Source organism: Notechis scutatus, chromosome 9 (genome assembly GCF_049901735.1).
Source record: "Notechis scutatus isolate UNSWTSFEM ecotype Mainland chromosome 9, rNotScu1.2, whole genome shotgun sequence".
Taxonomy (NCBI): Eukaryota; Metazoa; Chordata; class Lepidosauria; order Squamata; family Elapidae; genus Notechis; species Notechis scutatus.
This window is the reverse complement of record NC_142017.1, coordinates 4460751-4484791: the sequence shown is the minus strand read 5'-3', so window position 1 is coordinate 4484791 and position 24041 is coordinate 4460751. Positions and strand designations below refer to the sequence as shown.

General features: G+C 42.3%; 1 long non-coding RNA gene across 1 annotated transcript in view; it reads left to right on the top strand.

The window, feature by feature from the left end:
• The window catches only part of LOC148129806 (uncharacterized), a 17233-nt gene extending 7169 nt beyond the window's left edge, over positions 1–10064 (top strand). The window contains exons 2-3 of the long non-coding RNA XR_015750571.1: positions 4382–4423; positions 9013–10064. This is a non-coding gene — a long non-coding RNA (uncharacterized LOC148129806). The remainder of the gene's footprint in view (positions 1–4381; positions 4424–9012) is intronic.
• The last annotated feature ends 13977 nt before the right edge of the window (positions 10065–24041 follow it).

The window sequence follows — 24041 nt, the reverse complement described above, 5'->3', positions numbered from 1 at the left end:
CCCTCTGTTAATCCAAGTTAGGGGTTGTGTTGGCTTTTTTGGCTGCTGTTGCACATGGCTGGCTCCTATTTAGCTGGTTGTCCACTAAGACTCCAAGATCCCTCTCCCAGTTCCTGCTATTGAGCCTGGTTTCACCCAGTCTATATGTGTCCTTTTGGTTTTTCTTCCCTAAGTGTAGGACTTTCCTTTTCTCTACATTGAATTTTGTTAGATACAGCCCAGTGTTCTAGTCTGCCAAGATCCATCTGGATCTTGAGCCAATCTTCAATGGAACTTCTGGCTGTGGGAAGCAAGGGCTGGGCCTCTGGAAGGAATTCTTCTCAAACAGATGGCACCGTGAGCCAGTTTTCCAGCCTCAAGATCAGGAGCCTTGGAAGGGACAAGAGCAGGGGTAAGCAACCCGTGGCTCTAGAGCCACATGTGGCTCTTTCATTGCTCTGCTATGGCACCTTGTTACCAGTCGGCTCCACAATTGATAGGATTTTCGGTTAGGACAGGTAGAGGAAAAAGGATGCCATGCTAGGAGGAGACTCTATGGTGGGGTAACTGGACTTCCAGTTGGCTCCAGAATTGAATGGGGGAGGGGCTTCCTGTTAGGACCTTTATGGCTCTTTAAGTGTTTAAGATTGCCAACTGCTGGGTGAGAGGCTTGGATCCCATTGCATTGTAATGACAGCTGTAGAACAGCAATTAACTGGATTGCTTAACTCAGGGAACTGGCAACGGGCAGCCAACTTCAATAAAATAACATCCAGGGAAGGGATGGCTGAAGCATGTTGCAGGCAAACCTCTCTCTAAAGATCCACGCTGGGAACAACGAGTCTCCACTGAATGCCAACCCAGATAGTCCTTGACCTATGGCCACAACCGAGTTCCACATTTCTGTGGTAGAAGGAGACGTTGGTGAAGCGAGTTTTGCCCCATTTTATGACTTTTCTTGCCACACAGTTGTTTAAGGGAATCGCTGCAGTTGGTAAGTTAGTAACCCAGCGGACCAGTGGTTGGAGTATTCAACTCTTTCCAGAAGGCCCATTTTGGACTTGGCTTCTCGTACCTTTAACCGAAGAACAGAGTTGGAAGTAATCCAGCCCCCTGCTTTAATCGGAAAAAAACAGCAATATCAATCTATGATCAACATCACCAATCCATTCTACAGTGTTAGGGTATCTAATATCCTAGAGTATTAGGATATAATCCAGGGGTGGGCTGCTGGGGGCTCGTAGGGGCTCGGGAGAGCCCCTAGCTAAGACTCTGTGGGGCTCGGAGAGACCCCAATAACCTCAGAAAGACAAGTAGCAAGGGAAAGCTCTTAATAGGCTTAATTGAACTTCTTGGCATCCAGCCAAGATCATTTCACACCTCATAAAAGTGTTGCAAGCTAGATAAACAACCCACTCAGCGCTTGTGAGGGAGAGCCATTGAGAAAATCAGAAAACAGCCACTGGCCTTGGAGGGGATTAATTCCCAAATCATAAGAATCACGTAACTCAACAGAAACTCCACTAAGACTCCAAGATCCCTCTCACAGTCACTGCTGTTAAGCCTGGTTTCATCCAGTCTTTTATTTAAGTCTATTAAATGCATGAAATAATAAACAACTTTTTTGGTATATATGTTTTTTTTAAGGTAATTAGGGCAAAGAACTCAACATCAGTTGAGTTGGCCACACCCCAGTTGGCCACACAGCCATGCCCACACAGCCATGCCCACACAGCCATGCCCACACAGCCAGTCATTAGGACAGAGAGCCCCTTGCTAAAAAAAAATTGAAGCCCACCCCTGGATAGAGTCTACTTGGTTTGGAAGCTTTCTCTGTTTTCTCCTCTCCTAGGGCTGAATGTAGGGCTGAGCGTATCCCAAGGCAATGCCCAAAATGACGACAAACAGGTCCTATCTTCTCCAACCAGTGGTCTGAGCTTCATCCGGTTGATTTGGTTGGCCTGTTTCCACCCTTAGAGCATTAGCAGAAAGCATAGCCAGATACCTCCCACTCTAAGCACTGAGTTTGCATTAGATGATGGATTAGAAGACTTCTAAGATGCCTTCCAACTCTGTTATTCCATTGAGGAAATGAGAAGCCAAGTCCAAAATGAACATGATTCTTCTGGAATAATTGAACATTTCAACTCCCGATCTTCCTACTGGAATTTTTTAAACTATGTCTTGCCTTGAGTTTGGTGGTGCTTTCAGGGATCAATGGCACTCTTTAGAGTAGGGGGTCTCTAAACATGGCCACTTTGAGACTTGTGGACTTCAACTCCTACAATCCCCAGCCAACCATTGGTGTATCCTAAGTCAATGCCCAAAAGAAGGACAAACAAGTCCTATCTTCTGGTCTGAGTGTCATCTGGTTGATTTGGTTGTCCTGTTTCCACACCAGAGCCATTAGGAGACAGCATAGCCAGATACCTCCCACTGTAAGCACTGAGTCTGCACTTAGATGCTGCCCCTTATATCAGTAACAAACAAGCATTGATTTTATGGTAAAGTGACTTTGGGATGGGAATGAGTAACTCCGGGCAGTGATATCACTGTATTACATGGAAATGGCCCAGGTAACAAGATGATCATTGATTCAGCATTATGTTTGATCAATAATGAAATAAGTAACTTCAGGGCCAAATTAAAATGCAAGCTAGCTTAACGCAGCCAGCTTCTGGGCTAAGTGACAAAATTAATTCAGTAGGGAAATGGCAATATTTGCATTAGAGCTCGCATCTGTTGTCAAGCGGGGGGAAAAATGAGCTTGGAGCAGTGTGTGTTTGTGTGTGGGGGGAGGTGGGGGAAGGTGGGAGGAGGGCTTGGATGCTTGTTGAGATTACAAAAAATTACTTCAAAGCATTAATGATTGTTCTAGGGTGTGAGAGGCTGGTTGTGCGGTCTCATCAGATACAAGGTCCCATCACAATGTGTTCAATCGTCTCCTTCATCCAGAACAGTTCTAGTCCATCTGTTTTGGTTAAGGTGACATAGAACCCTACCAAGAAAACCGTAATAAACACATCATAATATTAAAAAGCTGCAAAGGGGTCGAGAGCTTCCTGAAAAGCAAATTATGAGTGAGAAGGGCTGTGGCAGGCAATATCAGGTCCATCATACATTTTTTTTCACCTTAGAAAATTAAGGAAAAGAGTCTCACTTGGTCTCTAACATTTCTTCCATCAGAACTGTACAAGGGTGGTATAAGACTCCTGTGCCCTGATCAGGAGATTGGTCTAGAAGATCTCTGAGGTTCCTTTCAGACCGATGATTCTATGATTTAAATTCACATTAGTTTGAGGTTTGAATCTGGTGTTGTGGAATAATGAGAGCTGCGTTCTAAAAGTAGGTGGGATAGGCAACCGAAGAATTGTATAAGGCAACAATTGGGAAGACATCATTAAGTTATAGAGCCCCATCATTGGTTGAATTTGAGATGTGGTGAATAGTTCAGATGGTTTTAAAAAGGGACTAGACCACTTCATGAAGGTTGGGTCAAAACAACGGCTAGTTGTCTTGCTAGCTGTCATGGGCCACATATGTTAAACATCAGCATTCTATGCCATGATGGCATCCATCATGAAACATCTCAACTTGGACAGGAAGTGATCAACCCTTTCTACTGGGAAGCAAGAGTAGCAAAGGACAATCGCTTCTTGTTCCATGATGGATGTGGTTGGTTCCATCATGGCAGAGAGTACTGGCCTTGGTAGAATAGGGATGTCATCTTGTAAAACATTCCTACACTTGTTTCCAAGTTGGCATAAGAAAAAGGGGAGATAGACTGGAGAAGCGTATGGCAAATGAACTTAGAAGCACATTCCAACTTTATCTTAAAAAAGATTGTAGCTAAGTTACTGGAGCTTTTGCCTTCAAAAAACTTTAATTGGAGAACATGATGGATGACACCTAGCCCATGTATGTGCTTATTGGGGAAACTGATTTATGGCACAGCCAGAGAGGAGGGGGGAAGCAGAGTCATAGGTGACTGTAATTACGTACGCCAAAATCGGCTTCATACAGATAGAATATAATTCTTTATTGGCCAGGTGTGGTTGGACACACAAGGAATTTGTCTTGGTGCAAATACTCTCAGTGTACATAAAAGAAAAGGTCATGCCAGTATGTCTCTCCTAATGAATTCTTCAAAGTTTTTTGAAGTTTGGCTCAAGGCACATGATTTAATTAGGGCAATCACTGGAATCCTGACAACGGGAAGATCTAGTATTTAAGATAGAAACCTTCTACCACCTTTCACGGTGGTGTTTGAGAACTTCCATGTGAACCTATTGAGATTTTCAGTCAAAGTCCTGAAGACCTTACAGTTGGACTTTTCTGGTGATAGAATTTCTGTTTTGGACTTTCCTAATTTGCTGAATGTTAGCTCTTTTTTTTCTTCCAGATATTTACCTCCTGAGACGTAGACCTGAAAAAAAAAGCAGAGGTATTTCTCCATCGTGAACAGATGCTTCTTTTTAAATAGCTTGGAAGGTTATTTTGTTGCTATTGTTTGCAGGGCAGAAATTTTCTGGGTGTGCGGGTCTGTTTAAAAATCTATTTTTTTGCATTACGTGTGATTCTGAAATGCTGAGCAGCAAATGAGTTTTCAAGGCAGGGCAGAGTCTAAGAAAGATAACTTCTGATGAAGACTTTACTTTTCTCAGCTATTTTCTCCGGGGCTATTTTTTACAGGATCACTATCATTACAAGAAAGTGTGATCCACATTGATTTCCGATAGAAAATTTCATCTCCCACCTGAGAGAAATAACCAGGCTTCTCTGAGATGCAATGATTTTTACCAAGTGCAAAAACCTCGTTAGGGCAAAATGAAGGCGGGGAAGAGAAGGGACTGTGCTTTAGATGGACTTTTTCTTTCTTTTTGTCAGTAAATGAACGGATCTTCCTTCTTTTCCTGCCTCAAACAGACATAATAGTAATAATTTTGTTTGTATGTACCATGACAGAAAAAAGGAAGGAAACTTTATCTTAAGTAATGGCAAAGCTCAGGGGCCTACAGAAAAATAAGAACCAGAAAGGCTCTCTTTTCTTTTCCTGGCACTAAATTGTGATGATTTTCTCTGTCTCCCTGTGGGCAAGGCTTCCTTCCTTCCTTCCTTCCTTCCTTCCTTCCTTCCTTCCTTCCTTCCTTCCTTCCTTCCTTCCTTCCTTCCTTCCTTCTTTCCTTCTTTCCTCCCTCCCTCCCTCCCTCCCCTCTCCCTCCTCTATCTTCCTTCCTTCCTTCTTCTTTCCTCCCTCTCTGCCTCCCTCCATCCTTCCATTCCTCCCAACCTCTATTCTCCTCCCTCCCTCCCTGTTCAACCAGGCGTCTTATGGGTTACCAGCTTTTCTCTGGACCAAGGCCTTCTTTGTTCTAAGCCCCCTAACTCTTGAACCCAACTTCCTTAAGGCCCTCTCCCGGAAGGCGGAGGAGAACCAAACCCCACCAGGTCCACTTCTTCTCAGATTCGTATTGATTGACTAACTTCAGTGCAGGGGTCCTGGCAAGAGGCGCTTGCCTTTCCTGCGCCCCTTCCCCACTTTTATCCCTCATGCAGGGAGGGAGGCAAGGGAACACCTGGCCAGGTGAGAGGACACCCCCCTCCCCTCCTCGCCCCAAAGTCCTCTGATCTAGCGGCCGCACGCGCTCTCCCTCCCTCCCTCCCTGCGTGAGTGCCAGCCATGCTTGGTACCCTTTGAAAGTGTGTTTATTTTTGCCATTAAACTAAGATCTGCAAACACGCACGAGCCAATCCAGGCTGGGGATGGAGGGCTGATCCCAATTATGGCTGCTTTCTTAAGCAGGTCAAACACGATCGTTCCCAGCCATCGATCCTTTGCTGATGCGCAGGGCCAGCTGGGAGCGCCAAGCGGGGCAGGGGTATCTGGAGAAGGCGTGTGTGTGTGTGTGTGTGTGTGTGTGTGTGTGAGGACTCCAGCTCCCATCCCCTCAACCGGGCAGGCTGGGGAGAGCGATGGGAAGTGGAGGCCCGTCCAACGAGCCTTCCCGGTTGGCAAATGGGTGAGGGGAGGGATAGAGGGTTGTTCTCCTCCAAGATAGCCAGATGCCCACTGGGCTGGGGATTTTTTTTTATTTTTTTTTTATTTATTTATTTGATTTGTGAATCGCTTACAAGATAATAGGTATAAGTATATACATAGTTATGAATACATGAAATGGGTACATATAAGAAGAATAAAAAGAATCAATAGGACAGGGACGGTAGGCACGTTGGTGCGCTTATGCACGCCCCCTACAGACCTCTTAGGAAAGGGGTGAGGTCAATAGTAGACAGTCTAAGGTTAAAGTTTTTGGGGTTTGGGGAAGAAACCACAGAGTCAGGTAGTGCATTCCAGACATTGACCACTCTGTTGCTGAAGTCGTATTTTCTGCAGTCAAGTTTGGTGCTGTTTACCTTGAGTTTGTATCTATTGTGTGCTCTTGTGTTGTTATGGTTGAAGCTGAAGTATTCATTTGCAGGTAGGACATTGCAATGTATGATTTTATATACCATATTTAGATCGGACCGGAGGATGCGGAGGATGAGGGACTCGGATTGTGCAGCACGTCTTGGGAGACTGGCTCGCGATTTTATTTCTCCTGGCATTTCTAGGTTCGACTTGTTGGTGCTTATTGAGTGGTTTTGGCTCAGTTGAAAGCTTTGGAAGTTCCTCAGAAAACTAGGGTGTTAAAGGTTACTTGCAATATCTTCCTTCCTCTCTCTCTCTCCCTCCCTCCCTCCCTCCTTCGTTCCTTCCTTCCTCTCTCCCTCTCTCCCTCTCAAGCTCTCCCTCCCTCCCCCCTTCCTCTCTCCCTCTCAAGCCCTTCCTTTACTTCCTTCCTCCCTGTCAAGCTCTTCCTTCCTCCCTCTCTTCTTCTCAAGCTCTTCCTCCCTCCCCTCTTCTCTCCCTCTGAAGCACTTCCTTCCTTCCTCCCTTCCTTTCAAGTTCTTCCTTCCTTCTTCCCCTTTCTTTCCCTCTCCCTCTCAAGCTGTTCCTTCCTTCCCTCCCCTCCCCTCCCCTCCCCTTCCTCTCTCCCTTCAGAAAAAACAACAACAGCCTCCTTGCCTGGTTATAATCCCAGCCAGCTCCCCTCCTCCCTTCTCCACATGCTTAAGAAAGGTACCAAGTTCAGCTTGGTAAGAACCTCATAAATCGAGGCGTCATTTGCTACTGCATTTAATTAAATATTTTGGAAAGAAAACCCACGTGATGGATTGGTCTGCTGGATCGATGGGCGATCGATCCCTGTGTCTGGCTAGCAGGAGCACCATCGAGAAAGTGTGATTGGAGGAGGGAGGGAGAGCTGTCGGGGAGGAGAGAGGCTCCCTCCTGGAATTCACACACACACACACACACACACACACACACACACACACTTAGCCATCCAGATTTACCTAAATGGAGAGGCCGTCCATACCTTTTAAGTAGATAAAGAATGGGATGGGGAAAATAACTTCCACCAGATCTTCCCCATGCAAATTGCTAATTAACTCAGTAAATCAATCTAGCTCTGATGATGTTACCTAGTTGGGTAATGTGATGTCTGCAAGAAAACTACGCAGCTCAAAGAGCACCAAGGTCCCCACAGTTCAACCCTGAGCAACAAATATTCTCTTCTGTTGACAACTCAACAAAATGCCTGGAAGCTAGATTTGGTTACTGATGTCTCCACCTCATGTTCCCTTGTCTCTCAAACAGTCCTAGGTCCACATGTGCTTAATGTCACCTCTTCATATCTTGACCCTGTTTGGCAAAGAGCAAACTGCATCATATGGGAGGTTCAAGGTTGGGAGAAAATGTCTTCTCCATTGGTTCCCACAGGAGATTTCACTCGAGTTACACCACAAGTCTAACAAACACACACACTTTCTTTCATTCTCCCCCTCTCTCCCCCTCTCTCCCCCTCTCTCTTTCATTCTTTCTCTCTCTCTCTCCCTTTCATATCTTTCATTCATTCATTCTTTCTCTCTCTTTCTTTCTTTCTCTCTCTCTCTTTCATTCTTTCTTTCATTCATTCTTTCTCTCTCTCTTTCTTTTTCTCTCTCTCTTTCTCTTTCATTCTTCCTCTCTCTCTTTCATCCTTTCTCTCTCTCTTTCATTCTTTCTCTCTCTCTTTCATTCATTCTTTCTCTCTCTTCCATTCTTTCTCTCTCTCATTCATTCATTCATTCATTCCCTTTCTCTCTTTCATTCTTTCTCTCATTCATTCATTCTTTCTCTCTGTCTCTTTCATTCTTCCTCTCTCTCTCTTTCTTTCTTTCTCTCATTCATTCATTCTCTCTTTCTCTCCCTCTCTTTCATCCTTTCTTTCTCTCTCTTTCATTTTCTCTCTCTCTTTCATTCTTTCTCTCTCTCTCTTCCATTCTTTGTCTCATTCATTCACTCATTCATTCATCCATTCCCTCTCTCTCTTTCATTCTTTCTTTCTCTCTCTCTCTCTGTTTGTGCATGGGTTGTTGAGTGAATGGCCTGTAAGTAAATAAATAAGTGGAAGCTTAGGAATAAGAAGTTCTGAAGTCCAATGGAGAGTGTCGGAAAAGAGGCATTGCCATCAATCAAGCGAGCGTCCAGTTGAAGTAGCTATAATTTCATGGCAATAACTTTATTATTTTGATATTTAACGTCAGTGGCATCTCATATATCAAAAGGCCTGAAATGCAGCAAGCATTCTGGGACGAGCTACCGCCACTGACCCCAGAAGACGAGTTGAGTGTGACTCCTTAAGGAGTTCAATCACCTCTCCCATTTGCCATTAGATAAACAGCTCCTTAAAGATTCATTTTGGAGACCTTGATTAAGTGACTCTAAATGGAAGTGTTCTTCCTTCCTTCCTTCCTTCCTTCCTACCTTCCTTCCTTCCTTCCTTCCTTCCTTCCTTCCTTCCTTCCTTCGAACTCTGGAAAAAAGATGTATAAGTTAAAAAAAAACAAACTGGATTTATTTTGGGAAATCACAAAACACACAGAAGCCACATTTAAGATCTCCATTATAATTATTGTTGAAATCCTTAGAGTGACCGTGCTTATTTTCAGACTGGAGACTGAAACATAAGAAGAACGGTTGCAGGAACTGGGCCTGGCTAGTCTAGTGAAGAGAAGGACCCGGGGAGACAGGATAGCAGTCTTCCAATATTTGAGGGGCTTCCACAGAGAGGAAGGGGCCAAGCTATTTTCCAAGGCACCCAAAGACCAGACAAGGAATAATGGATGGAAACTGACCAAGGAGAGATTCAACCTGGAAATAAGGAGAATTTTTCTGAAAGTGAGAACAATCAACCCCTGGGACAGAAGTTGCCTTCAGAAGTTGTGGGAGCTTCATCACTGGAGGCTTTCAAGAAGAGACTGGACTGCCATCTGTCAGAAATGGTGTAGGGTCCCCTGCTTGGGTGGAGGGTTGGATTAGATGACGTACAAGGTCCCTTCCAACTCTATTAAACTAATCTGATCTAAAGATGGTGTGAAAGGGAAAGGAGAAGCAAAAAGGAACAACTGTGATGATTTAGGAGCTGACCCAAGTTCATCACTTCAGCGATAGATACCAAACTCTACATCAGCCTTCTACAAGACCCTGTTCCAACCAAACCTACAGTGATTGTGGCATTTGCTTGCAGGTTGATCAAGACAGATGCATTTTGGAAGTCTGTCCAGATATCTGGGTGGGAGCTTTTATGCTGTGTCAGTGGAACCTCACTTCTCTTTGCTGTCTAAGTCAGGAGTCCGTCCGTCCCCCCCCGCTCCAGTCTGTGGATTGGCACCAGTCCGTGGCATGCCAGCAACTGGGCGGTGCCAACAAGCAAAGCTCCCATCCACGGGATGCAGACAGCATGCAAAACCACGCCCCCCTCCAGGACACTGGAAAAGCCTTTCTCCATGGAACCAGTCCCTGGTGCCCAAAAAGTCAGGGGACACTGATCTAAGTGATTGTAATTACCTATTGTCTGGATTTGCAGGAGGGAGAAGTTCTTTCCCAGCGGTCAAAGAGACAGCAGAGCTTGGAAGGTCTGTTGGGCAGGAAGAAAGTGAGGACAGACCCTCCTTAGCAATTCATAAAGCGTAACTATTGTTTATGCAGATAATTGCATTAGTCTGGCAAGATTCTGTCTATCAGCGAACAACAATAAAGCAAGTACTCCAAAATAACTCTATTGCTTGGTTCTTTGGGCCAGACGGTGACCTAAGTAAGGTATAATCTTCCAAGTTTAGCTAGAATGAAGAGAAGCAGAACCACACATTTCTCTATGAATTGTTATCCAGCAGTCTAACTGAGTTCAATCAATAGGCTTAACAAATATATTTTGGGGGAGGCACAACACATGGAAACAAACAAGCTGAGTTGACCCATTAGGGTGATTTCCCCATTCTAGCCCAATTTAAAAACAACTGAATTTAGCATGTTATGTCATAGTAAACCATTTGCTGATTTGGTTAAGGGCCAACCCAGCGTCTTTGAGAATCAAGCTAACATGGCGCTGTTAGTTTACTTGGTGCTGAGAAACAAAAGATATTTGCACATGCTCAGTTCAGATCATCTGATGGAACAATGAATCCATCCCAAGAGTCAACAATAAAGGTAAAGGCTCCCCTCGCACATACGTGCTAGTCATTTCAGAATGCAACAATGCATCAGCCAAGGGACAACCTGATGCCCTCCAGATGTTCTGCATGTCTCCCATAAGCTCCGCCTTTGCCCATGTTTATTGTTGACAGGGTGGCTCATTGGCTAAGACGCTCAGCTTGTCAACCAGAAAGGTCGGCAGTTCAGCGGTTCGAATCCCTAACGCCGAATAACGGAGTGAACTCCTGTTACTTGTCCCAGCTTCTGCCAACCTAGCAGTTCGAAAGCATGTAAAAATGCAAGTAGAAAAATAAGGACCACTTTGGTGGGAAGGTAGCAGTGCTCCATGCGCCTTTGGCCTATAGTCATGCCGGCCACGTGACCACGGAGACGTCTTTGAACAGCGCTGGCTCTCCAGCTTTGTAATGGAGATGAGCACCGCCCCCTAGAGATGGAAATGACTAGCACGTATTTGCAAGGGGAACCTTTACCTTTTAATATGGTCTATCCAGATATGTGGATCACATTATTGACAGGGAGAGTTGTAGTCCAATAGTTAGATGACCTTAGCTTAGTGATGCTTCTCTATGGCAATGAAGCAACCATTGGGATACGCAACAGCTAGCATGGCTATTTGACAGAGATTATGGGATCTGTCCTTCTAAAACATCTGGAGACCACCTGGTTCTTTACCCTGGATCAACAAGGTAATTCCGTGTAGGAGCCACAGTCTCCCAAAAGGTTTCCACCCAGTAAATGTTTAGTTTAGAAAGAGAAAGGAGGTAGACCTTTGACAGCTGGCCTTCCCTTTCTCTTACATAACCTCTAACCCAAACAGGTATATGATGCAAGTGTTGGGGCTGACCAGGCAACGAAGAAGGGGTCACACTTTTAAACAACTAAAAAGAAAAGCGAAAATTATCCGATGGCCAAGCAACACCGTTTTCTCTTTCTCCTCCTCTCTTTGTTTTGTCCCCCCCCTTCCCCTCCCATTAAACAAGCAATTCCACTGTTCAAATCAATGTTGGCAGGGTAGCCAGGCTGCCACTAATCTTAGCATTAGGCGTCTCCAATCACAACCTGGCAGGTAATGGAGTTATTGAACTTCATAGTTCGGATTAGATCTTCTGCAAAGATCAATGTGTTTCTAAAATAGGATTGATAAACCCTGGATAGGGATGTGAAGCTCTGAAGCTGTGCAGGGCACTCTGGCATTCATCTCCAGGCTGCAGTGTCAAGCATGGAGAGAGGGCTGAAAGCCCCAGGGGGCAAAGGCGAAGAGACTTTTGAGAGCCTTTTCAGAAAAAGGGAATATTCCTGATGGCTTGAATCTCTTAAGCAGGGATTTGAGCTCGGGGCTTGGTTGTTTCAATCTTGGAGAATTAGGATAGGACCTAGGTTGCCGGACCAGAAGAAAACACGATGCCCACAGCCATGGAAACATGTCCTGAATTGGACAGTGGATGATGTAGACCAGTGGTCGCCAACCGGTGGGCCGGGGACCACTGGTAGTCTGTGAGAAAATTTTGGTGGTCTGCAGAGAAATGTCCCCCCCTCAAAGCAATTAATCCAGGCTGCACGGGAACACAAGGCTGTGCCGCCCACATGGCCCGCCCACCCACTGGCCCCCACCCTTCAGCCGAGTGCAAACTTTACCTTGAGTAGAGCCACACAAGCTGGAACTGGAAGGTAAGACCGACAGCAGGGGAGGGGAATCCGCCCTGGGATGGTTTGCTGACGTTGGTGGGAAAGTCGGTCCCATATTCCAGAGCTGCAGTAGTCACAGGACTGGCCCTTCGGTCATCCCGGAGCAGCTCCTCCAGTCCATGGCAGGCCAGTGCACCTGGGTGGAAGAGCAGCTGCTCCGGGATGACCGAAGGGACACTCCTGTGACTATTGCAGCTCTGGAATATGGGACTGACTTTCCCACCAACGTCAACAAGCCACCGTCAAGTCAAATTATGAGTTTGGTGGTTCCTGAGGTCCAAAAGGTTGGTGACCCCTGGTGTAGATAGTTAGCACCCACCCCTCTCCTAGAAGAATGAAATGTTTTGAGAAATATTTAAAAAGGCAGAATGTTATATTTCTCTAAAGGAGAAATTCAGAGCCCCTGAAACTCAGGTCCCTGCCCCCCCCAGCAGATATCTGGTATCTATTATGAACGACTCGGCTCTCCTATCTACAAGACAAAAGGGTGATGGGATTAGCCCTCACTCAAGATCCAAACCAGGACAAAGCCATTAAGACACAATAGGAATCGCCAACAGAACACAAGCCTCTTCATTCCATCATTGCCCTCCAAGTTTCAACCAAACCTAACTCAGACAACTTCAGCTATGACCCCTGCTTAGCCTCATGGAAGTCTGACAGCAACCAATAGAATACACGTTCTTGCACAGGAACAGGAAGCTCAAGGGCAAGGCCCAAGAGAGGGTATAAATAACTCTCACTCTCCACTCCATGTGTTCAGCTACCCAGAATTACATGTGCTTGGTGGTTCTGCTTCACCATTAAACCATCTTTCCAATCAGCCTCCATGATTCCAGTTTCTTTCTCCCCACTTGGAACTGAACCAGATGGATATTCCTTCTAACAATGGTGAAGAAAGATGAAACACAATATATGATACAATAAATGCGATGATGATGATGATGATGATGATAAAGTTATCCACTCAGTTGTGTCCTACCATTGGCAATCCATTGGGTAGATGGGCAGCTGTCCAAATTTGACAAATAAATAAACCCAAAGGTATCCATTTTATCTCACACAGAAATTATGTGTTTATCATCTTGCATTGGTATGCCACCATAGATGAAACTAGAAGGTGAGACCCATACACAGAAATACATTTGGCGCGTAACACATTTACCCACCCACCCTATGTTATAACGTTACTTGCAAAATATCTTTGGGCTGATGGATCTGGGGTGGTTGTGTTTAGGTGTCTGCGTGGCCTATGAATTTGTCACCCCTCCTTCTCCAAACCCCCAGCTTGCAATCAATGCTTTTCTCCTGGTTTCCTTGCCCGCAGGAAAAAAAAAAAACCCACAGCCCCTTTGCAACTCACAAAATGGATGGTTTTACAGCCGGTTACCCTTAAGTAATAGATACATTGGGCCCAGTGTAGCAGAAGAGACAGCTCATTCATTTATTTCTCTCTCTCTCTCTCTTTCTCTCTCTCTCTTTCCCCTCCGTCTTCTTAGGGCCAGATTATCCAGGTTAAATAAATGAAACAGACTGTTTTGCTCAACCATCACAAAGCCAACAGAGGGATGGACGAAGCCCATTTTCTTTAATGCATAACATGAATGTTACAGTCGTTTTCCCCCACGGTAGGGTTACAGGTTAATGAAATCCTCATTTTTGCCTACTGGTTTGTTTTTTTGTGTGTTTTTTTTCCCCCTGCAAAGTTCTGATAAGTAGCTAACCAACGAAGCTTGTAATTATAATCTTACAGAAACCGGCCCGATCTGTATATAAATCTCACCATCCAATTACAAGATGTAATAATTTTGCACTCAAGCTAGTAATGAGGTCTAATACTCGGGCACGTGATAATCCCCTCTGGATGCTGGCTTGATCAGATGTTGCCTTTGTAATTAGACTGGCAGAAAATCATTATTTCATGTTCAAATAGAAAATGAGGTTGGTGGGAAGTTAATTTCTCTACGCTCTGTGAAGCGTAGACAAGAATTTAATGATTTAATTACAGTTGTAAGCTTTTTGCATGAGACTTAAATGGAGCTGAGAAATTTCCCTCCCTCCCCTTCTTCATCCTGACATATAAGAGACTCTAAGCATATCAAAATTCTCCGGACATGAGTTTCAAGCACTCACTTTGGATCGTCAAGAAAGGAGGGATAATGTGACAGTTTATCCCTCCTTCACAAACAAGGAAACCATGTGAAATAAAAGCTCGAAGAAGAAAGCCAAAGGAGGAAAATAATAATAATAATGAATGCTAATTCACCAGAAATGAAAAAAAGATGAAGGATCAAGAAGAAATCTCTTTTCCCTCCTCTTCCCTAGCTTTCAATATTTCAATAGAAATATTTTCCTTGACATTTTCTCTTCTCCTTCCCATATTTGAATGCAAACACATCTCGGCATTGTATGCTTCAATTTATAAGGCAACTGTAGAAAGGTTTTTTTTTTAAAAAAAATAAATATTTGGAGGGTTTTCAGCATGCCGATGAAATGCTGCGTTTGGAAATATATAGATTTTAAAAGGTATAAAACCCAGCTTTTGGACATGAGCATTTCCAGATTGCAAAATTCACATTTCTTTTTCAATTTAATTTTGTTCTATTAAAAAAAAAAGTTAAAATACAAAATTCCAATTTTTTAAAAACAGGAAACAAACAAACAAACAAAACATTTTTTAAAAATCTAACTTTTCATACAAAAATAGAGCAGTTAGGGAACTTAGCGTTTGCTGAAAAAATTGGGACCTAAAACTTCTGCCACCTTGAAATAACAAACGGAGCAATTCCAAATTTTACCTTTTGCAAATTCTGCGAGTAAAAAAATAGATTTCGTATTTCTGGATCTCTCTGTTTTCCTTATCACTGGGAATGCAATGATATTGAGGATAGCAACAAAACTAATAAAAACATCACATTAAGCTTTCCAGAGCATCACATCTGATTTGTATATCAGTGATTGCATGATATGCTATCCATACGCTAAAGAAATAAAACCCGACTGGAAAAAAAATCAACCTTGTTTTGAATTAGAACAATGGATATACAAATATAATAAGCAAACAAACAAGCAAGCAAGGAAGGATATTATTGGGCTTATTTTGTGGCTTTTTGCATGAACTGTTTACATAAGCTGCATATTCGCCGCGAGTTCTCGTTTGATCAGAGAGGCATAAAGTAATGATTCTTAATTTTTTTTTCTTTTTGGGGAGGAATCCAATTGCCAGCATTATTGTCCCTCAGCTGCCTGAATTGTGCTTGTCCTTCATTTTCTTATTCAGAGTTGAGAGATTTGTCATGTCATATCCTGTGACAGTCAGATAATCATATCTCACCCCGGATAAGATGCATGGATTTTAAAAATGTCAGTCAACGTGATGGATTTTTTTATTGTTATTAATTAGCATTTTGAAAACCCCCCCTCTGCTTTAGTACTTTTCCCCCTGTCATTATGTGTACGCGTACATACACACACACACACACATGTATGTATGTATGTGTGTATGTGTATATGTGAATATACTGTGTGTATACTGTGTGTGTGTATATGTGTGTGTGTGTATATATATATATATATATATATATATATATATAATCACACACATTTTATACACACAGACAGACAGACAGACAGACACACATATATGTGTGTGTGTGTGTTTAATAAAAATATGAAACCCCTCTAGGTGTTTAGCTCTTTGTGTGCCCATCATTGGGGGATGAATACGTTGCTTCATTGGATGGTGAAAGGCCAAACTCTGGGTGACAATTGGATGGCCATTATTCAACATTTTCATCATGCATATTTAGAAGATGGTAATGAGGCCATTGTGTTTTTGCATGAAAATGGCCAATTCCCCACAGTTTTGATGGGAAGGAAGTGAAACATATGAGATAGGTAAGGGTCCGTCTGAGGTTCCAGCTGATTTGTTTCTCTCTCTTCCCCCCCACCCCACACACATCAGGAAAGGTCTATTCTTTTGAAAAGGCTCCCACGAAATCTGATAAAAAATAATGGGGGGGAAATCTCGCCATTATTCAAAATCTTATTGGCAGCCGTCACTGCTTAATGGCGAGCTGGCAAGACACAATTTGTGGAATAATCCATTTGTGGTTTATGACTTACTACCCGGCAAGTTTTCAATTGCATTGGACACCTCTTGCAATTTCTCAGGAGCGATGGGCACCGTTGGAGAGAGAAAAACAGCAAAGGGAGGGTGGTCAGGGAAGAGAAACTAAGCATGGGCTCCTGAATGTTGGGCGGAAACCTAATTTTGATTTCTGTTTTCAAGTCTTCTTCCTGATTTGGCTATGGAAAAGAAATGATTTTTGACGTTGTTTCTCTACCAAAGGAGGAGGACCTCTTAGTTGATGGACTCAACTTTGGAATAGTTTTTATCTAGGAGAGGGTACTTGCTAGGGGATGTTTCCTTCATGGGACATTCAATTCTTCATGACCTGCAGTCTTTTTGTCTTCCCATATTTCAATTAAATCCTAAAGGGTTGAGTGATGGAGAGATGGATAATGGGCGGGGGGAAAACTTTTGCAAAAAAATACAACACATTCTTGCTCAATAAAGGAGAATATTTGCAACGCAGGGTTGAAGTGGGGTCCTTGGTGCTCTCTGAGCTTGGTTGCTTTCTTGCAGACATTTCATTACCCAAACTAGGTAACATCATCAGTGCTAGAAGGGGAGTGGGGTTTGTGGAGTGGAAGGAGGAAGGAGGGAGGAGAGATGACTATGGAGTCCTTCGTGCTCTTTGAGCTTGATTGCTTTCTTGTAGACATTTCATTACCCATAGTAGGTAACATCATCAGTGATAGTGATGTTCTGGCACTGTATCTAAAACCACTGATTTTGCATATGGAGATTCTCAATCATCCAGGTCATAGTTGTGTCCCAAAGGTGCTTTTCCCAAAAGGCAACTGGACCTTCTTGGTTTTTTCCCCCATCTTTAGAAATGTTTCACTTCTCATTCAAGATCTGAAGAAGCTTCTTGGATGAGAAGCAAAACGTTTTCAAAGGAAAACAAAAACCTTTTGTCTTTTGGAAAGAGCCCCTTTGGGACATACCAGGGGGCATATATAAAAAGAGGAGAAGGTCAAAGAACACAAGGCAGAACCAGAAGAAGATGGAGAGACAACATCACACTATAAAACATCAATTAAAAATGGTTGAGGCCACCAGGAGAGCAAGAACCAGAACTTTATATCTCTCTCCCGACATCCAAAGTAGCAAAAGAGGAAGTCAAGAAGAAGAGAAGATTTTTGGGATATTGGTTTTGTAGTTATTTACACAGCTTTCCCTTCTTCTTGAATAGCCTCCCTGACTGCTAATACTTCCTGATTTGAAAACCTTCCTTTATAATAGCTTCCCTTAGGCATGTATTTTTCAAACTTGGCAACTTGAAGATGAGAGGATTTCAACTCCCAGAATTTCCCATCCCGCATGCTGCTCACCCATCTTAAAATGGCCAAGTCATGGGAAAAACCACTGCTTTAGGAGATAATTCAAGTGCAAAAAATCAAAAAGGTTGCTCTCGGACCACTAACAGAATATACCATGACAAGGAGGACTTCTCCAAGCATTAATCACCCAAATCTAGAATCCACTCTCTGTCCATGAAGATTTCACATAAATGTTCCCCCACCCCCTTGGGAAAATAAACCAACAAACCCACTCATTTCATTTCAAACCGATCTGTAAACGAAAAAAAAAAAAAACCCAACTATAATCCTCCGTTTATTAATGACTGTGAATTGTAAAATATGTAGGATGCCAATTTCTCTTGAGGTTTGAGGCAGCTGTTCTCAACCATCTTGGTCTTCTCTGGCATAGAGATTAATCTTCTATTTTTGTTTGTACCTTTGCCTTATCTCCATATTGAAATTCTGAAACTGTCCCAGAATACTTTTTACAAGGATATCTTTGATTGAGCAAACTTGTTGCAAAGAAAGAAAAAAGAGTGAATGAACTAAAAAAAAGGCAACTTCTGAGGCTTTAAAGTTGATTTCCACCCAACAAATCATTTCTGAAGGCTCTTTGTAATGTCTATCTTCTTTTTTTTTCTTTTTTAAAATAATTTTGGTGGGATCAAGATCATGCCAGGAAGTCAACCCTGCAACGTTATTATTATAAAACACAAAACAGCTGCCAGATAAGCAAAATGTGATGTCCTGCATATATATGTGATTGAAGAACTAGATGTATGAATTTGGGATTATCCAGTTAAATTGATTTAACCCCTATTGAATTTCTGCATGTCCTTTGTGCAATTATTAAAGGCATACAATTTCTACTCATAAAAATATCCCCCTTCCAACCACATGACCAGCCTGGTCTTAATTTGATTGCTAATGTGAATTCTTCCAGGCCTTATGTGAACATAACAGTATGCTCCATGTCCCAGTAAGACTGGGATCATCCAAAGGATTTTAAACTTGATTTACCTGTGAAGGATTTGAGATGTCATAGTGTGCTGCCTCGTAGGTAGTAGGTACTAGATTTAATTAGATCTGGTTGGTAAACTCTTAGTCCAAGGGGAAGATAATATGATGCCTGTTTTCCATATGGAGAACAGTGGTGTTATTTAGCAGGTTCTGACCAGTTCTGGAGAACCGGTAGTAGAAATTTTGAGTAGTTTGGAGAACCGGCCAATCCCACCTCTGACTGGCTCCACCCCCATCTATTCTCTGCCTCCATTGAGTCCCAGCTGATTGGCTGGGTCTTCTTTTGTTGCCCTGCACAGGAGAACGGAGCTGGAAAGCAGGTTAGTGGGGTGGGGAGGGAATGGAGATTTTACAGTCCTTCTCCTGCCACGCCCACCAATCCATGCTCACAGAACTGGTAGTAAATTTTTTTGAATCCTACCACTGGAGTGAACAAGGCTGATGATTGAACTTTTTTTTTTTTTTAACCCTGTTCTAGAGATACAACACAGGTTTGCTTTTCCAAAAGGCAACTAGAATTTCTTGGGGTTTTTTTCTTGAAAAGTTTCACTTCTCATCCAAGAAGATTCTTCAGTTCAGTCATGGTTGTCTCAGAGGTCCTTTTCCAAGAGGCAAATGGACTTTCTTGGTTTTTTCCCCACCCATGAAACATTTCACTTCTCAACTATTCTTCAGTTCTGCCATGATTTTCCCAAGGTGCTTTTCAAAAAGGCAAATGGACTTTGTTTTTTTGTTTTTGAAAATGTTTGTCTTCCCATCCAAGAAGCGTCTTTAGTTTCTGGACCTGGATGACCTGAATATTGTCCTGATGACTTGGATGACTGAGAATTTCTATGGACAGAGGCAACCTCCTTCATTGAGAGATAGGGGTAGTTTTGAACCACAAAGTCAGTTGACTGCTAGTTTCCTCTGACTTCCAACACTCATCTTTTTCTCCTTTCAACATCTACTTTCTGAGATGACCACCTTTAATCTGAAATTGTAGTTAAATCGTCCCAGACAGCCGGAGAAGAACAGGACTTTTGGAGCTTCTGGAGAACTTCTGCCAAACCAAGTGATCAGTATTGGGACAGATGGAAGAACAGCTTGGCTGGGTCAATGGTAGCTTCAAGGAAATAGAGTAGAGTTGGTTCTTAGATGTTTGGGGTTTCTGGTTATTATTGCTTAGTGGAACAATGTCTCCCTTCTGAATCAGTTCACAACAGGTTCACAAGACCCAACTTCTTGACATGTGAGACAATGGTGGTGAACATTGACCGAGGCAGCCCTGGATTTGTAAATATGTTGATTAAGATAGATTATTGAACATGTTGAATACATCTATATGAAATAGATTGTTTCGTAGTTTCATCATGTATGATTTTGGGCGTGCCTTCTTCACCAGTTCGGTGCTGTTGGGAATACTGGTTGGGAAAGGACTGAATCTCAATTAAGTTACTCTGGAAGAAGCAAAGATGGAATTCTGCTCTTTCCTTCCTAGGCTGAAATAAATATCCTGACAGTTTGCTGTTTCTATAGAAGATTGATTAACTTCTTTTCCATCGCATGGTGTGAAATCTAGAATTTTTGACAATATGTTTGATGCCTTGTGTAAAATCCCATTTTAATCAGTGGTGACAGTTTGACATTCCTCCAGCTGTTTAGACGCAGCACTCAGTCAAATATCACAGTAGGCTATGGGTTGGCATGCTGGGGAGACATGTAAGCTTAAACATCTCCCCCCCCCCCACTCATTGGCTTACCATGGTTTTCAACAAATGTAGCAGTGGAAGGAGACGGGAGAGGAATATTTTCATACCAGCTTGTACCATCTGTGTATTTGAGCCCTGTCTTGCTCAAAAAAGGGAAATCTCTTCTGTGAAACTGTATCCAGATGTGCCTCTTAATATTATCATTATTTGCAGCCGGAGAGGATTTATAGGATGTCCCTGCCCTCTCACCAACCCCTTGTGGTTTCTCATGCAATAAATAACAATTAAATCTCATGTTTAAAATGCTTGGAAGAAAATGGCATCATTTAAGCACAGGAGGGAAAAAAATAAGAACATGTAGGGAGGGTGAGACAATTAGAAAGAAAGAAAGAGAGAGAGAGCGAGAGAGAGAGAGAGAGAGAGAAGAAAGGAGGAAAGGAAGGAAGGAGAGGTGGACACAAGAGAAAAGATTTGAATGGAAGTTCAAGAGGTGGAGTGGAAGGAGATTAAATGACCTTGAATAGGATCCTGAAGTTAACATAAGTAAAATATGGGATATGAAACCAGATGTTTGAGCATGAAGGATCCATATTTAGAACTGTGGCTACTTCTGTCTTGTCCATCTTTGCTTGTTTTTACCTCTGTCAATCAGCATTCTGTTCCACCTGCCAGATTTCCAGTGGTAGCCAAAATTTCATGGACTCCCCATTTAACCGACTTGAAGTTGAAGCTGATCAAATTGCCGTTTGGATGTTTCCCATGGATGTTGAATCTGAACCAGTCATTATTGGGGCAGTTAAAGGGACGGGATTCCCCCCCTCTTCCCATTTGATGAGATCTGAGATGATTCCTGTCATTTATGCACTGACCTCATTGCACAATTGATGTAATATCATCGCCATGGTATATTCTTGCACTTTATAAGATCCAGTTTGGTCTAGTGGTTAAGATGCTGCCCTAGGAACCAGGAGACGGTGAATTCTAGTTCCTCCTCAGGTAGGAAAGCCAGTTGGTGTCCTGCTTGAGTCATGAAAGCCAGTTGGGTGACTCTGGGCTAATCACTAAGGAGACAGTGAGTTCTAGTCCCAACTGAGGCATGAAATCCAACTGTGTGTCTTTGAGTCAATCACCAGGAGACAGTGAGTTCTAGTCCTTCTTGAGTCATGAAAGCCAGCTGGGTGACTTTGGGCAAGTTCCTCTCTCTCCGTCCAACCCACCTCACAGGGTTGTTGTGGTGGCAAAAAATAGGAGAAAGAAGGAGTATTAGGTGTGTTCGTTGCCTTGAGTTACCTATAAAGCAATAAAGGTAAGGGGAAAAAAAATCTAATTAATTCATTAATAATGTCCAGGAATATTAAACACACCGTTCGTCCATCTCAATGCATTTCCCCGTAGTTTGTTTAATTTAATAGCCTTCTGCATGTAGACAGACACAACCATGGGCTGCCAATCATATCTGATGCTGGGGAACCCCGTTTATTTTGGTCAATTCAACCAAATTTAAACAATGATTAGACGATGGCGACATTGTGGACCTGTATGGAAGCAGGATCATTGGGAAGGCTGTTTAAGCCAGCTCAAAAATCCAACGGGTTTGCTTAAAATGAGCTGGAACGCTGGGATTCTTTTATGCAAAGAGAAAATAATTGAGCAATTTTTTTTTTACGCAAAGCTTTGAAAATGCTCAGGAGGCTTTGCTAATAGATCTTCCCAGTGGACAGCATTAGCAAGTTGATTACAGTGGTCCTTGCGAGCCCTGAGAGGAGAAACGCTTCTCATCATAAAGTTTTGATTTCAACTGACTAACCCGTGTAATTTACACTTAGAACCAGAGGAAAATTGAATTTTCTTTCTTTCTTTCTTTTTCTTTTTAAATGACAGGCGGATTATTCACAATCCTATATAGAACCTCCCAGAAGAATTTACTAAAACGATTCCACATTGAAAAAAAGATGAAAAGAGACAGAGGGAAGGACTTTTGATCCTGTTATAGAATAGAATAGAATAGAATAGAATAGAATAGGGAATGGGAATGGGAATAGAATAGAATAGAATAGAATAGGGAATGGAATAGAATGGAATGGAATGGAATAGAATAGAATAGAATAGAATAGAATAGAATAGAATAGGGAATGGGAATGGGAATGGGAATGGGAATAGAATAGAATAGAATAGAATAGAATAGAATAGGGAATGGGAATAGAATAGAATAGAATAGAATAGAATAGAATAGAATAGAATAGAATAGAATAGAATAGGGAATGGGAATGGGAATGGGAATGGGAATAGAATAGAATAGGGAATGGAATAGAATGGAATGGAATAGAATAGAATAGAATAGAATAGAATAGAATAGGGAATGGGAATGGGAATGGGAATAGAATAGAATAGAATAGAATAGGGAATGGAATAGAATGGAATGGAATAGAATAGAATAGAATAGAATAGAATAGGGAATGGGAATGGGAATGGGAATAGAATAGAATAGAATAGAATAGAATAGAATAGGGAATGGAATAGAATGGAATAGAATAGAATAGAATAGAATAGGGAATGGGAATGGGAATGGGAATAGAATAGAATAGAATAGGGAATGGCATAGAATGGAATGGAATAGAATAGAATAGAATAGAATAGAATAGAATAGAATGGAATAGAATGGAATGGAATGGAATAGAATAGAATAGAATAGAATAGGGAATGGGAATGGGAATGGGAATAGAATAGAATAGAATAGGGAATGGCATAGAATGGAATGGAATGGAATGGAATGGAATAGAATAGAATAGAATAGAATAGAATAGAATAGAATAGGGAATGGGAATGGGAATGGGAATAGAATAGAATAGAATAGAATAGGGAATGGAATAGAATAGGGAATGGAATAGAATATGGAATGGAATAGAATGGAATGGAATGGAATAGAATAGAATAGAATAGAATAGAATAGAATAGAATAGAATAGAATAGAATAGAATAGAATAGGACAATTAACCAGTTGCTTGCCTCCAGAAATTGTGGGTGCTTCAACACTGCATATTTTTAAGAAGAGACTAGACCAGGGCTGCCAAACTCCTGGCCCATGGGCTGGATATGTCATGCACTGGCCACACCTACATCTGGTTTAGCAAAGGAGAAAAAAGTCCTGATACGTCACAAGATACTGCCGTGACAAGGTGAGTTTGACACCTCTGGCATAGACAGGATTGGATCTCCAAGGTACTTTCCAGCTTCTATTCTATTCTATTCTATTCTATTCTATTCTATTCTATTCTATTCTATTCTATTCTATTCTATTCTATCCTATCCTACCCTACCCTACCCTACCCTACCCTACTCTACTCTACTCTACTCTACTCTACTCTACTCTACTCTACTCTACCCTACTCTACTCTGTTCTGTTCAGTTCAATGAGTTCAAACCCAGTTTAAACCCAATTCAGACAATGAGGTTGAACCCACATTGAGCCACTGAAAGAGCAGCTGCCTGTTTTAAAATACTATCAGCCTGAGGCTGGTAGAAGTTAACCTGCCCTCCCTCCCCCGTTCTCTTGTCTGAGTGTGTTACAAAAATTTTTTGTCAAGGTTGTGGTTTTTAAACAGGTCATTGATTTCATCTTGCGGAGATGATCTATGTAGAATATATATAACTTTTTATGG